Source organism: Trichosurus vulpecula, chromosome 7 (genome assembly GCF_011100635.1).
Source record: "Trichosurus vulpecula isolate mTriVul1 chromosome 7, mTriVul1.pri, whole genome shotgun sequence".
Lineage (NCBI taxonomy): Eukaryota > Metazoa > Chordata > Mammalia > Diprotodontia > Phalangeridae > Trichosurus > Trichosurus vulpecula.
Window position 1 is genome coordinate 268,576,026 of NC_050579.1, and position 15,034 is coordinate 268,591,059.

The 15,034-nt window shown below is 37.5% G+C and overlaps 2 pseudogenes; both read right to left on the reverse strand.

The window, feature by feature from the left end:
• Nucleotides 1–656: 656 nt before the first annotated feature.
• On the reverse strand, nucleotides 657–2,321 carry LOC118858219 (annotated as a pseudogene).
• Nucleotides 2,322–10,842: 8,521 nt separating this feature from the next.
• On the reverse strand, nucleotides 10,843–11,525 carry LOC118858000 (annotated as a pseudogene).
• Nucleotides 11,526–15,034: the final 3,509 nt, after the last annotated feature.

Here is a 15,034-nt window from a genome sequence, read left to right on the forward strand (position 1 = left end):
ACAGTGTGCCTCACTCTGCATTCAGACTCCATAACTCTTTCTCTGCATGTAGATAGCTCTCTCCATCATGAGACCTTTGGAGTTGTCTTTGAACCTTGTATTGCTGAGGAGAGCGAGGTCTATCAGGGTTAGTCATCACAGAATCCATATATCTGTTGTTGTGTATAATGTTTTCCTGGTTCTGCTCTGCTCACTCAGCATTATGAAGTCCATATCTTCCCCATTTCTTATAGCACAATAGTATTCCATTACATTCATATAACACAACTGGTTCAGCCATTCCCCAATTGAGGGGCATGCCCTTAATTTCCAATTCTTTGGTACTAGAAAAAGACCCATCATAAATATTTTTGTTCATATAGGTCCTTTTCCCACTTGTGTGATCTCTTTGGAATACAACCCTGGAAGTGATATTGCTGGGTCAAAGGGTATGCACATTTTTATAGCCTTTTGGGCATAGTTCGAAATTGCTCTCCAGAATGGCTGGATCTGTTCACAACTCCACCAGAGATATAACAATGTTCCAATTTTCCCACATCCTCTCCAGCATTTAGCATTTTCCTGTTTTGTCATGTTAGCCAATCCGACAGGAGAGATGTGGTACCTAAGAGTTGTTTTTTTATTTTGTTTTGTTTTTGTTTTTTTTTTGCGTTAAACTGTTTTAATGGTCTCAAAATTCTGTGACAGATTTTTGGTCAAGTTGTTTCCATTTAAAAATTACTGATTTTAAAAACTAATAACTTAAAACTGCCACGAAACAAATGGTCCACAAAAAAACATTCCTTTCCTCCTGAAGCTTTTACGATGCATTGTAATCATTAACCAGTCTTTTACTATTAAACTTAAATGGCCAATTGAGACAAACAGTTCTGAGACCGTTCTTCCACCACTGATTAAGACTGGGGTGGCAGGTGTTGTACAGAATATTCATTTAGCCTTCTGGGCCTTCTGGGCAGATTTTGTGACCTTGCCAGCTCCAGCAGCCTTCTTGTCAACTGCCTTGATGACACCAACTGCAACAGTCTGTCTCATATCACGAACAGCAGAACGACCCAGAGGAGGATAATCAGAGAAGCTCTCCAGACACATGGGCTTGCCTGGAACTGTGTCAACGATGGCAGCATCACCAGATTTCAGGAATTTAGGGCCATCTTCCAGCTTCTTACCAGAATGACGATCAATCTTCTCCTTCAGTTCAGCAAACTTGCAAGCAATGTGAGCAGTGTGACAATCCAGAACAGGTGCATAGCCAGCACTGATTTGGCCTGGATGGTTCAGGATAATAACCTGTGCAGTGAAACCAGCTGCTTCCATAGGTGGGTCATTCTTGCTGTCACCAGCCACATTACCACGGCGGACATCTTTGACAGACACGTTCTTGACATTGAAACCAACATTATCCCCTGGCAGAGCCTCAGTCAAAGCTTCATGGTGCATTTCGACAGACTTTACTTCAGTTGTAACATTGACTGGGGCAAAGGCGACCACCATGCCTGGTTTTAGAACACCAGTTTCCACTCGGCCAACAGGAACAGTACCAATACCGCCACTCTTGTAGACATCTTGGAGGGGCAGACGAAGGGGCTTGTCAGTTGGACGAGTTGGTGGCAGGATGCAATCCAAAGCTTCAAGCAGTGTAGTTCCATTAGCACTGCCATCCTTTCTAGTGACTTTCCATCCCTTGAACCAATAGAGCTTGGCTCCAGCATGTTATCACCATTCCAACCTGAAATTGGCACGAAAGCTACTGTGTCAGGGTTGTAGCCAATTTTCTTAATGTAGGTACTGACTTCCTTGACAATTTCCTCATATCTCTTCTGGCTGTAGGGGGGCTCGGTGGAATCCATTTTGTTTACACCAACAATCAGTTGTTTTACACCTAGTGTGTAGGCCAGAAGGGCATGCTCACGGGTCTGCCCATTCTTTGAGATACCAGCTTCAAATTCACCAACACCAGCAGCAACAATCAGGACCGCACAGTCAGCCTGAGATGTGCCTGTAATCATGTTCTTGATAAAGTCTCTGTGTCCAGGAGCATCAATAATGGTCACATAGTACTTGCTGGTCTCAAATTTCCACAGGGAGATATCAATAGTGATACCACGCTCACGTTCAGCCTTCAGTTTATCCAAGACCCAGGCATATTTGAAGGAGCCTTTTCCCATCTCAGCAGCCTCCTTCTCGAACTTCTCAATGGTTCTCTTGTCAATTCCACCACATTTGTAGATGAGGTGGCCAGTAGCGGTGGACTTGCCAGAGTCTACGTATTGGACGACAATGTTAATGTGCGTCTTTTCCTTGCCCATTTTTTTTGGAAGTTTAGCAATGGTTTTCACAACACCTGTGTTCTGGCGGCAAACCCGTTGCGAAAAAGCCTAAGAGTTGTTTTGATTTGCATTTCTCTAATCAGTAGTGATTTAGAGCATTTTTTCATATGCCTATGGATATCTTTAATTTCTTCCCCTGAAAACTGCCTGTTTATATCCTTTGACCATCTCACAATTGGGAAATGACTTGTATTGTTATAAATTTGACTCAGTTCTCCATATATTTTTGAGATGAGACCTTTATCAGAGACACTAGTTGTAAAACTTTTCTCCCAATTTTCTGCTTCCCTCCTAATCTTTGTTGCATTGGCTTTTTTATACAAAAACAATTTAACATAATCAAAATTATCCATTTTGCATTTTAATGCTCTGTATCTCTCCTTGTGTCATGAATTCTTCCCTTTACCATAAATCTGACAGGTATACTATTTTTTCCTCTCCCAAATTGCTTATAATATCAGCCTTTATTCCTAAATCATGAACCCATTTTGACTTTATTTTGGTATATGGTGTAAGATGTTGGTGTGTGCCTGGTTTCTGCCCTACTGTTTTCCAATTTTCCCAGCAATTTTTGTGAAATAGTGAATTCTTAGCCCAGAAGCTCAATTCTTTGGGTATATTAAAGAGTAGATTGCTCATTGACTACTGGGTCTTGCATACCTAATCTATTCCACTGATCCACAACTTTGTTTCTTAGCCAGTACAAGTTAGTTTTGATGACCTCTGCTTTATAGTACAGTTTAATACCTGGTATGGCTAGGCCACCTTCCCCAGCATTTCTTTTCATTAATTCCCCTGATATTCCAGACCTCCTGTTTTTCCAGATGAATTTCGTTATTATTTTATCCAGCTCTGTAAAATAATTTTTTGGTAGTTGGATGGGTATAGCACTGAATAGATAAATTAATTTAGGTAAAAATTGTCATTTTTATTATACTTGTTCTGCCTAACCATGAGCAACTAATATTTTTCGATTTATTTAGATCTGACTTTGTTCGAGCGTGAAAATTGTTTCTTAATTATGTTCATATAGTCCCTGGGTTCATCTTGGCAGATAGATACCCAAATATTTTATACAGTCTACAATAACTTTAAATGGAATTTCTCTTTCTATCTCTTGCTGTTGCACTTTGTTAGTAATGTATAGGAATGCTGAGGATTTACGTGGATTTATTTTATATCCTGCGACTTCGCTAAATTTGTTTATTATTTCAAGTACTTTTTTACTCGATTCTCTAGGATTCTCTATTAAATCATCATATCATCTGTAAAAAGAGATAATTTAGTTTCTTCTTTGTTTATTCTAATTCCTTCAATTTCTTCTCTTATTGCTAAAGCTAACATTTTTAGTACCAAATCGAATAATAGGGGTGATAATGGACATCCTTGTTTCACCCCAGTCTTATTGGGAATGCATCAAGCTTATCCCTATTACAAATAATACGTGTTGATAGTTTCAGGTAGATACTACTTATAATTTTAAGGAACACTCCATTTATTCCTATGCTTTCACGTGTTTTTAATAGGAATGGGTGTTGTATTTTGTCAAAGGCTTTTTCTGCATCTATTGAGATGATCATATGGTTTCTGCTAGTTTTGTTGTTGATATGATCAATTATGCTGATAGTTTTCCTAAAATTGAACTAGCCTTGCATTCCCGGAATAAATCTTACCTGATCATAGTGTATTATTCTCATGATAAGTTGCTGCTATCTTTTTGCTAATATTTTATTTAAATTTTTGGCATCAATATTCATTAGGGAAATTGGTCTATAATTTTCTTTCTTTGTTTTTATTCTTCCTGGTTTGGGCATTATTACCATATTTGTGTCATAAAAAGAATTTGTTAAGACTCCTTCTTCACCTATTTTCCCAAATAGTCTATAAAGTATAAGAATTAATTGTTCTTTAAATGTTTGACAAATTTCACATGTAAAACCATCTAACTCTGGAGAATTATTCCTAGGGAGCTCATTGATGGCTTGCTGTAACCAGAATGGCCTTTGTTTTCTTTGAGTGACTCAATTTATCTCAGTGAGCTTTACTAGGTGCTAAGCCCCAGGCCCAAACCCCATTAGGTGTTAACGTAATCCATGTGGATGTGAACCTCCCAGGGTCCTAAGGGGAGGGGCCAACTCAAGAACCAATCACCAGAGCCTGAGCGCTGGTGATTCAGATGATAGTTGATGATGTCTGAAGCCCTATAAGAAGGGAGGACAGAGCCATTTGTGCAGGGCTCTGGAGATGGTGTTGATGAGGAGACTCTGGGCAGCTGTAGCTAAGGAGCCCTCCAGCTTGTAAACCCATATGATGAGACTTTGTTGAATTCTAGTAACTATGTGTTGGGATTGAATCAGACAAAGTCTGTTGATGTTTGAAATTTGTTTGCATTTTGTTTTGAAGTTCAGGGTGCTGGTTTTTTCCCCTGAGCTAACTGAATGATATTGGTTTGCTGAATTAAAAGTAAGCTTGTCAACCCCTTCACCTTGCTTTCCTTAATTAAGCAGATCAAAAGAACCTGTGCTGTTGGCAGCTTTCTGGGTGCTGGCTGTGGGTGAATCTTATACAGAAGCTGCTAGCCAGGTTATTCAAACACTTGCTAAATTTCTTTTTCTGAGATGGGGTTATTTAGGAATTTTATTTTCTCTTCTGTTAACCTGGGCAATTTATATTTTTGTAGATATTCATCCTTATCCCTAAGGTTGTCAAATTTATGGGCATACAATTGGGCAAAATAATTGCTAATTATTGTTTTAATTTTCTCTTCTTTGGAGGTGAACTCCCCCTTTTCATTTTTGATGCTGGTAATTTGATTTTCTTCTTTCTTTTTTTAAATCAAATTGACCAAAGGTTTATCAATTTTATTGGGTTTTTTTTTTCATAAAAACAGCTCTTGGTTTTATTTATAAATTCCATAGTTTTCTTGATTTCAATTTTATTAATCTCTCCTTTGATTTTCAGTATTTCTAATTTGGTATTTAATTGGGGATTTTCAATTTGTTCTTTTTCTAGCTTTTTCAGTTGCATACCCTATTCATTGATCTCCCTTTTCTCTATTTTATTCATGTAAGCATTTAGAGATATAAAACTTCCCCTAAGAACAGCTTTTGCTGTATCCCATAAGTTTTGGTATGTTGTCTCATTATTTTCATTCTCTTGAATGAAATTATTGATTGTTTCTCTGATTTGTTCTTTGGCCCACTCAATATTTAGAATTAGATTATTTAGTTTGCAATTAATTTTTAGCTTATTTTTTCTGTGGTTCTTTATTACAAATAATTTTTATTGCATAGTGATCTGAAAAGGATGCTTTGACTAATTCTGCCTTTCTGCACTGAATTGTGAGATTTTTATGCCCTAGCAAATGGTCAATTTTGGGGGTATGTATTGCTGAGAAAAAAGTATATTCCTTTTTATCCCATCTAGTTTTCTCCAGAGGTCTATCATATCTGCCTTTTCTAAAATTCTGTTCACCTCCTTAACTTCTTTCTTGTTTATTTTGAGGTTAGATTTATCAAGTTCAGAGAGGGGGAGGTTGAGGTCTCCCATTGTTATAATTTTGCTGTCTATTTCTTCCTCTAACTCCCTTATCTTCTCCTCTAAGAGTCTGCATGCTTTACCACTTGGTGCACATATGATAAATAATGATATTGCTTCATTGTTTATGGTGCCTTTTAGCAGGATGTTGTGTCCTTTGTTATCTCTTTTAATTAGACCTATCTTTGCTTTTGCTTTGTCTAAGATTAGGATTGATACCCGTCTTTTTTTTTTTTACTTTAGCTGAAGCACCATATATTCTACTCCAGCCTTTTACCTTTACCCTGTGTGTATTCTCCTGTTTCAGATTTGTTTCTTGTATACAGCATGTGGTAGGATTATAGTTTTTAATCCATTCTGCTATTCACTTCCGTTTTATGGGAGAGTTCATCCCATTCATATTCACAGTTATGATTACTATCTGTGTCTTTTTCTCCATCCTATTTTCCCCCATTTTATGCTTTTATTTGTCCCTTTCCCTTTCCACTCCTCGAGTTTTGCTTTTCACCGCCGCCTTCCTCAGTTTCCCCTCCCTCTTGTCTCCCCTCCCTAATCTTACCGTTTTCCCTTTGCTACTTCTTCCCTCCCTTTTACTACCCCCTCCCTTTTTTCCCCTTTCCCCTCCTACTGTCTGTAGGACAAGTTAGATTTCTATACTTATCAGGCTATGTTATTCCCTTCTTGAACCAAATCTGACAAGAGTAAAGCTCAAATACTGCTCTTCTCCCTCCCTTCTTTCCCTCTACTACAATGTTTTTGTGCTTCTTCATGTCATGTAATTTACCCTTTTCTACTACCTCCTTACCTCTTTCTCCCAGAACCATCCCTTTATATCTCTTAATTATATTATTTTATCATTATATCAGTTATTTTATACTGATATCCATAGTGAATGCATATCCCTTTCAATTGTCATAATAAGTCATAATGAGTATACTATTGTCAAGATTGATATATATATATATATATATATATATATATATGAAACAAAATAATCCTATATAAGGATATAACTAATTAACCTTATTGATTAACTAGGGTTTTTCCTCCCATTTACCTTTTTATGTCTCTCTTGAGTTCTGTATTTGGAGATCCAATTTTCCATTGAGCTCTGGACTTTTCATCAGGAAGGTCTGGAATTCCCTTATTTCATTGAATGTCCATCTCCTTGCCTGGAAAACTATCTTCAATTTTGCAGGTTAGTTGATCCCTGTTTGAAGTCCTAGCTCCTTTCCCTTTTGGAATATCATATTCCAATTTCTCCTGTCATTTATGTAGAAGCTGAAAGATCCTGCATGATCCTGACTGTAGCTCCATGATATTTCAATTGTTTCTGTCTAGCCCACTGCAATATTTTCTCCTTGACCTGGTAGTTCTGGAATTTGGCTGTAATATTTCTTGGAGTTTTCAATTTGGCATCTTTTTCAGGGGGTGTTTGATGGATTCTTTCGATGACAATTTTACCCTTTGGTTCTAGGATGTCCAGGAAATTTTCCTTAAGGATTTCATGAAAGATACTATCCAGGCTCTTTTTTTTTTCATCATAGCTTTCAGGCAGACCAATAATTCTAAGATTTTCTCTCCTGGATCTATTTGCCAGGTCAGTTGTTTTTCCAACCAGATTTTTCACATTTTCTTCTATTTTTTTCATTCTTTGGAATTTTTTTTGACTGATTCTTGATGTCTCACAGAGTCACTAGCTTCTATTTGCCCAATTCCAATTTTTAATGTTTTGTTTTCTTCCTTTATCTTCTCTATCTCCTTTTTCCATTTGGCTGATTTTACTTTTCAATGAGACATTTTCTCCATTTATATTTTGATTTTCCTTAACCTGTTCCCAATTTTTACCTTTTAAAGATTTTTTGGGGGAGCCAAGATGGCAGCTGGAAGGTAGGGACTTGCTTAAGTTCTCCCTCAAATCCCTTCAAACACCTGTGAAAAACAGCGGCTCTGAACAAATTCCAGAGGTGCGCAACCCACGAAATAGCAGAGGGAAACAGGTCTCCAGCCCAAGAGACCCTGGATGGTCACCAGGAAAGGTCTATTTGACTGTGCTGAGAGCAGAGGGCAGCCCAGCATGGGCCATGCCAGGACAGACAAGACTGGGAATCAGCCAGCTGTAACAGGCCTTGGGAGATGAATCATTGAGCTGTGGCAGTTACCAGACTTCTCAACCCACAAACTCCAAAGAACAGGTCAGTGGGAAACTGCAGGATCAAGTTCAGAGTGGTCTGGCCACCAGCCCTGGGGGTGGTGAAGGTGGTGCAGTGGTGATAGTGGCAGCAGCAGGAAGCTCCTAAGGCTGCTTCCTGAGTGCCTGTCTCACACAGTGGGAGGAAACTAGCAGCAGATCAGAGCAGGAGTTCCAGGAGCACTTTGTGGGCACAAAGGCAAGTTCTCTTGTTGTGCCCAGTTTGGATCTGGATTGTGGTCCTGGTTGGCAGTTCTTGGGGGAGGAGGAGCTCTGCTGTGACAGAGCCTGGGGTGATGGTGGAGTAGAAGTAGCTCTGCAAACAGCAGTGCTTGGATCCTAAATCTTGGGACAAAGTACTCTCTACTCTACAAGCAGTCATACCCTAACAAAAAGCTCAAGGGTCAAGTATGTGGTTGGCAACATGAACAGGCAGCAAAATCTAACCCAGACTCAAACCCAGACTAAAATTCAAACTCTAGATTCCTTTTTTGGTGACAAAGAAGATCATAACATACAGCCAGAAGAAGTCAACAAAGTCAAAGAGACTACATCAAAAGTCTCCAAGAAAAATATGAATTGGTTTCAGGCCATGGAAGAGAGCTCAAAAAGGATTTGGAAAAGCAAGTAAGAGAAGTAGAGGAAAAATTGGGAAGAGAAATGAGAGTGATGCAAGAAAACCATGAGAAACAAGTCAATGACTTGTTAAAGGAGATCCCCCAAAATACTGAAGAAAATAACAAAAGAACTCCAAAAAGCCAATGAGGAGAAGAATGTCTTGAAAGGCAGAATTAATCAAATGGAAAAGGAGGCCCAAATGACCACTGAAGAAAATATCACCTTAAAAATTAGATTGGAGCAAGTGGAAGCTAGTGACTTTATGAGAAATCAAGATGAACTTTATCACTTTTCCTAGCTCTAAAATTATTTTTGGTAGTTTGATTCATAGGGTATTGAATAAGCAAATTAGTTTAGGCAGAATTGTCATTTTATTACATTGGTTTATCCTATCCATGAGCAATTAATGCTTTTCTGATTGTTTAAATCTGACTTTCTTTGTGTGGAATGTATTTTGTAATTTTATTCATATAGTTCTTGGGTTTGTCTTGGCAAGTAGAGTCCCAAGTAATTTATGTTGTGTGTAGTTATTTTAAATGGAATTTCTCTTTCTATCTATTGCTCCTGGACTTTTTTGGTAATATATAGAAATACTAATGATCTTTGAGGGTTTCTTTTTTATCCTGCAACTTTGCTGAAGTTGTTAATTCTTTCAATTAGTTTTGTTTTTAGTTGATTCTCTGGGATTCTCCAAGTATATCATCTTTTCCTCTGCAAAGAGTGATAGTTGTGTGTCCTCACTGCCTCTTCTAATTCCTTCAATTTCTTTTTCTTTGCTTAATGTTGAATAATATTGTGCTCAAAGTGGGCATTCTTGTTTCATTCCTGATCTCACTGAGAAGGTTTCTAACTTATCGTCATTACAGATTATACATGCTGTTGGTTTTAGATAAATACTAATTAACCATTTTAAGGAAAGCCCTATTTATTCCTATGCTTTCTAGAATTTTAATAGGAATGAGCGTTGTGTTTTGTCAAAATCTTTTTCTGCACCTATTGAGAAAATCATATGATTTGTACTTGTTTTGTTATTTATATACTTATATATTTTACTTGTTTCCCTAATATTGAACCAGCCCTGTATTCTTGAATATGAATAACTTTATCATGTAGTGCTTTAATTTCCTTGATAGTATTTTATTTAAATTTTTTTCATCAATATTCTCTAGGGAAATTGATCTATAGTTTTCTTTTTCTCTTTTCACTCTTCCTGGTTCATTTATCAGTGCCAAAGTTGTGTCATAAATGGGATTTGGTAGTATTCCTTTTTTGCCTGTTTTTCCAAATAGTTTGGATAGCATTGGAATTTATTGTTGTTTGATAGAATTCACATGTGAATCTGTCTGGCCCTGGGAATTTTTAAAAATCTTTTAAAAAATCTTTTATTTGGTATTTTATTTTTCCCCAGTTACATGTAAAATTATTTTAACGTTTATTTTTTAAAACTTTGAGTTCAAAATTCTCACTCTTCCTCCTTTCCCACCCCCACCTCATTTAGAAGGGAAGCAATCCCATATAGGTTATACATGTGTAGTCATGCAAACCATATTCATTATAGTCATGTTGTAAAAGAAAACAGACAAAAAACTCAAGAATTATAAAGTTAAAAAAAGCATGCTTCAATCTGCACTCAGACAATAGTTCTTCCTCCAGTGATGGATGGTGTTTTTCATCATAAGTCCTTCAGAGCTGTCTTGGATCATTGTATTGCTGAGAACAGCTAAGTCATCCCCGGCTGATCATCTTATAATGTTGCTGTTACTTTGTAAACAGTAAATTTCACTTTGCTCAGGGAAGACTTTTAATGTTTTCTCTGAGAGCATTCTGCTCATTATTTATTGTAGCACAATAGTATTCCATCATAATCACATGCCACAATTTGATCAGCCATTCCCCAACTGATGGGTGTTCTCTCAACTTCTATTTCTTTTCATAGATTTTTTTGCTTGTAAAAGTGTTTATTTTGAGAATGTTTCAAGAAACTTTTAAGTACAGCATTTACTCAGGCACAAAATCTTATAAGGAACAGAAAAACAAGTTTAAAACACAGCTTTGAAATGTTTTTTGTGGTTTTGAAAAGTAATTTGTCTTTAAAAGTAAATAAACATTGTTTTATTCAGGTTAAAGTGGGAATTCTGACTGTAATAAAAAGACAAGGAAGCCACACCATCATGCATTGTATTGAGAAATAAGAGACCTTTCCACGTAATATAACTAATCCACTCAAAATAGTTGGACACTTTGGGGTAAAAACTGGGGAATTCAGGTTTTCTACAATTTTCACCCCAGCTCACAATGCCCCAAATATGAGACACATTGTTGGAATTCATACCAACTAAGGGCCCTCCAGAATCTCCTTTATAAGCATCTATAGAACCATTATATGTTTCTGCACATATCATTTCCTTCTCAAAAAAGCAGTTTGAGTAATATTTAGAACAGTTGCCTATCAGCTGGACTTCGACCCATTTGGTTTTAAAAATATTTTTTCCACTTCATTTCATCCTAAGCCAGAAAGAAAGCACTTATCAACAGGATATCACTTGGACCAGGGGACACAGGCAGAGACAGTATTCACCAGCTCACAATTGGCCTTGGTTTGGTGTTTTTTTCAATTCTTGAAAAGCAATGTTATTTTGATAGACTCTTCCACTGTAGTTTTTGTGGATTATCACTCGATGTACCCTCTGAATTCTAGCTCCACTGTTAAGTTTTATGCAGTCTAGTAATCCTGTCCATATTTGGTACCGATGTTCCACATTTTTTCTGACTCAATGTGCTGTGCTTACTACCCAACAGCCACCAATATGGATTCCTCCACAGTGAATTTTATCACCTTCTTTATTTGTCATCTACCATGGGAATTCCTCCTCAGAGTATCCCAAGCCTCCACAATTCACTTCATCATCTTTAATGCAGTCCATTTCATCATTACAACGATGTTTTTTTGGATTAAAAACACCTGATTTACAAAGGAAACTTCCACTTCTGCACCCTTTAAAACAAAGCTCATCACTTTGGTCCCCACAATCATTGATGGGAATTTTTTAAAAGGAACTCATCGAATGCTTATTCAATTTCTTTTCCTAAAATAAGTATGTTGTCTCATTGTCATTCTCTTTAATAAAATTGTTTTCTTTTTCTCTGATGTCATGTACTGCTGAGAAAAAGGTCAGTCATATTTAAGTTTTGCTAACATACTATTCAACTCCTCAAATTCTTTCTTATTTTTTGGTTAGATTTATCTAATTCTGAGAGGGGAAAGTTCATGTTTCCCAGTAGGATAGTTTTATTGTCTATTTCTTTCTGTAACTCATTTAACTTTTTCTTTAAGAATTTGGATGCTATACCATTTGGTGCATATATATTCAGCAGTGATATGATTGCATTGTCTATGGTGCTTTTTAACAAAATGTAGTTTCTGTTTATCTCATTTAATTAGATCTACTTTTGCTTTTGCTTTGTCTCAGATCATGCTTGCTACCTCTGCTTTTTTTTTAACTTCAGCTGAAACATAACTGATTCTGCTGCAGCCTTTTACCTTTACTCAACATGTGATTCTCTGACTCAAGTGTGTTTTGTGTAAACAACATATTCTAGGATTCTGGTTTTCAATTTGTCCAACCCTCTTATCATCTGTGGGCTGAGAGCTCTAGAAGACACTGCCACAAATTTATTTGGCCACAAGGCCTGCTGCTGGTTAGTACTGGGTGTGGCCTGCTACTTGCTCCCTTGTGCCAGGGCCTGGGGCCTCACTTGCAGGTGTGACGGCATTCCCCTTTTTCCCGTTTGAGACAGAACTTTCCTGCTAACCTTTGAAGTTATCTTGGACTGGAATATTGTTTCGCCCAGAGCTTTTGTTGGCTTTGCTGCTCCACAATATATTTTGAGGCATCATTTTAAAGTTGTTAGGAGGATAATTTGGGAGAGGTTGGGTGAGTCCTTGCCTTTCCTCCACCATCTTTGCTCTGCCTCTTCAAAGATGACCAATTCATCTTTTTTTTTACCAATTTAAATTTAAATTTATTTAACATATTTAGTTTTCAGCATTGATTTTCACAAGAGTTTGAATTACAAATTTTCTCCCCATTTCTACCCTCCCCCCACTCCAAGATGGCATATATTCTGGTTGCCCTGTTCCTCAGTCAGCCCTCCCCTCTATCACCACCCCATCCCCTTTTCCCTTCCTTTCTTGTAGGGCAAGATAAATTTCTATGCCTCATTGCCTGCATATCTTATTTTCTAGTTGCATGCAAAAACTTTTTTTTGTTTTTGAACATCTGTTTTTAAAACTTTGAGTTCCAAATTCTCCCCCCTCCTCCCTTCTCACCCACCCTCCCTAAGAAGTCAAGCAATTCAACATAGGCCACATGTGTATCATTATGTATAACCCTTCCACAATACTCATGTTGTGAAAGACTAACTATATTTTGCTCCTTCCCAACACATCCCGCTTTATTGAATTTTCTCCCTTGACCCTGTCCCCTTTCCAAAGTGTTTGTTTTTGATTACCTCCACCCCCATCTGCCCTCCCCTCCATCATCCCCCCTTTTATTTTTTTTTATCTTCCTCCCTCTTCTTTTCTGTGGGGTAAGATACCCAATTGAGTATGCATGGTATTCCCTCCTCAGGCCAAATCTGATGAGAGCAAGGTTCACTCATTCCCCCCTCACCTGCCCTCTCCCCTCCTTCCACAGAACTGCTTCCTCTTGCCACCTTTATGTGAGATAATCCACCCCATTCTATCTCTCCCTATCTCCCTCTCTCAGTGTGTTGCTCTCTCATCCCTTAATTTGATTTCTTTCAGATATCTTCCCTTCATCTTCAACCCACCCTGTGTCTTCTCTCTCTCTCTCTCTCTCTCTCTCTCTCTCTCTCTCTCTCTCTCTCTCTCTCTCTTTACATATATATATATATATATATATATGTATGTATATATATATATATACACACACACACAGATGTATACATACATACACATTCACTTATATATATACATAAACAAATGCATATTCCATTCAGCTACCCTAATACTGAGGTCTCATGAATCATACACATCAACTTTCCATGTAGGAATGTAAACAAAACAGTTCAACTTTAGTAAGTCCCCTGCAATTTCTTTTTCTTGGTCTTTTTCTTGATTACCTTTTCATGCTTCTCTTGATTCTTGTGTTTGAAAGTCAAATTTTCTATTCAGTTCTGGTCTTTTCACTGAGAAAGCTTGAAAGTCCTCTATTTTATTGAAAATCCATATTTTGCCTTGAAGCATGTTACTCAGTTTTGCTGGGTAGGTGATTCTAGGTTTTAATCCTAGCTCCATTGACCTCCAGAATATCATATTCCAAGCCCTTCGATCTCTTAATGTAGAAGCTGCCAGATATTGGGTTATTCTGATTGGGTTTCCACAATACTCCAATTGTTTCTTTCTGGCTGCTTGCAGTATTTTCTCCTTGATCTGGGAGCTCTGGAATTTGGCAGCAATATTCCTAGGAGATTTCTTTTTGGGATCTCTTTGAGGAGGCGATCGAGGGATTCTTTCAATTTCTATTTTGCCCTGTGGCTCTAGAATATCAGGGCAGTTCTCCTTGATAATTTCTTGAAAGATGATATCTAGGCTCTTTTTTTGATCATGGCTTTCAGGTAGTCCAATAATTTTTAAATTGTCTCTCCTGGATCTATTTTCCAGGTCAGTGGTTTTTCCAATGAGATATTTCACATTGTCTTCCATTTTTTCATTCCTTTGGTTCTATTTTTATAATATCTTGGTTTCTCATGAAGTCACTAGCTTCCACTTGCTCCAATCTAATTTTTAAAGTACTATTTTCTTCAGTGGTCTTTCAGACCTCCTTTTCCATTTGGCTAATTCTGCCTTTCAAGGCATTCTTCTCCTCATTGGCTTTTTGGAACTCTTTTGCCATTTGAGTTAATCTATTTTTTAAGGTGTTGTTTTCTTCAGTGTATTTTTCAGTATTTTTGGGTCTCCTTTAGCAAGTCATTGACTTGTTTTTCATGGTTTTCTTGCATCCTTCTCATTTCTCTTCCCAATTTTTCCTCTACTTCTCTAACTTGCTTTTCCAACTCCTTTTTGATCTCTTCCATGGCCTGAGACCAGTTCATGTCTTTCTTGGAGGCTTTTGGTGTAGGCTCTTGCACTTTGTTGACTTCTTCAGGCTTTATGTTTTCATCTTCTTTGTCACCAAAGAAGGATTCCAAAGTCTGAGACTGAATCTGGGTGTGTTTTCCCTGCCTGGCCATGTTCCCAGCCAACTTACTTGACCCTTGAATTTTTTGTCGGGGTATGACTGCTTGTAGAGCAAAGAGTACTTTGTTCCAAGCTTGAGGGGATGTGCCATTGATTTCA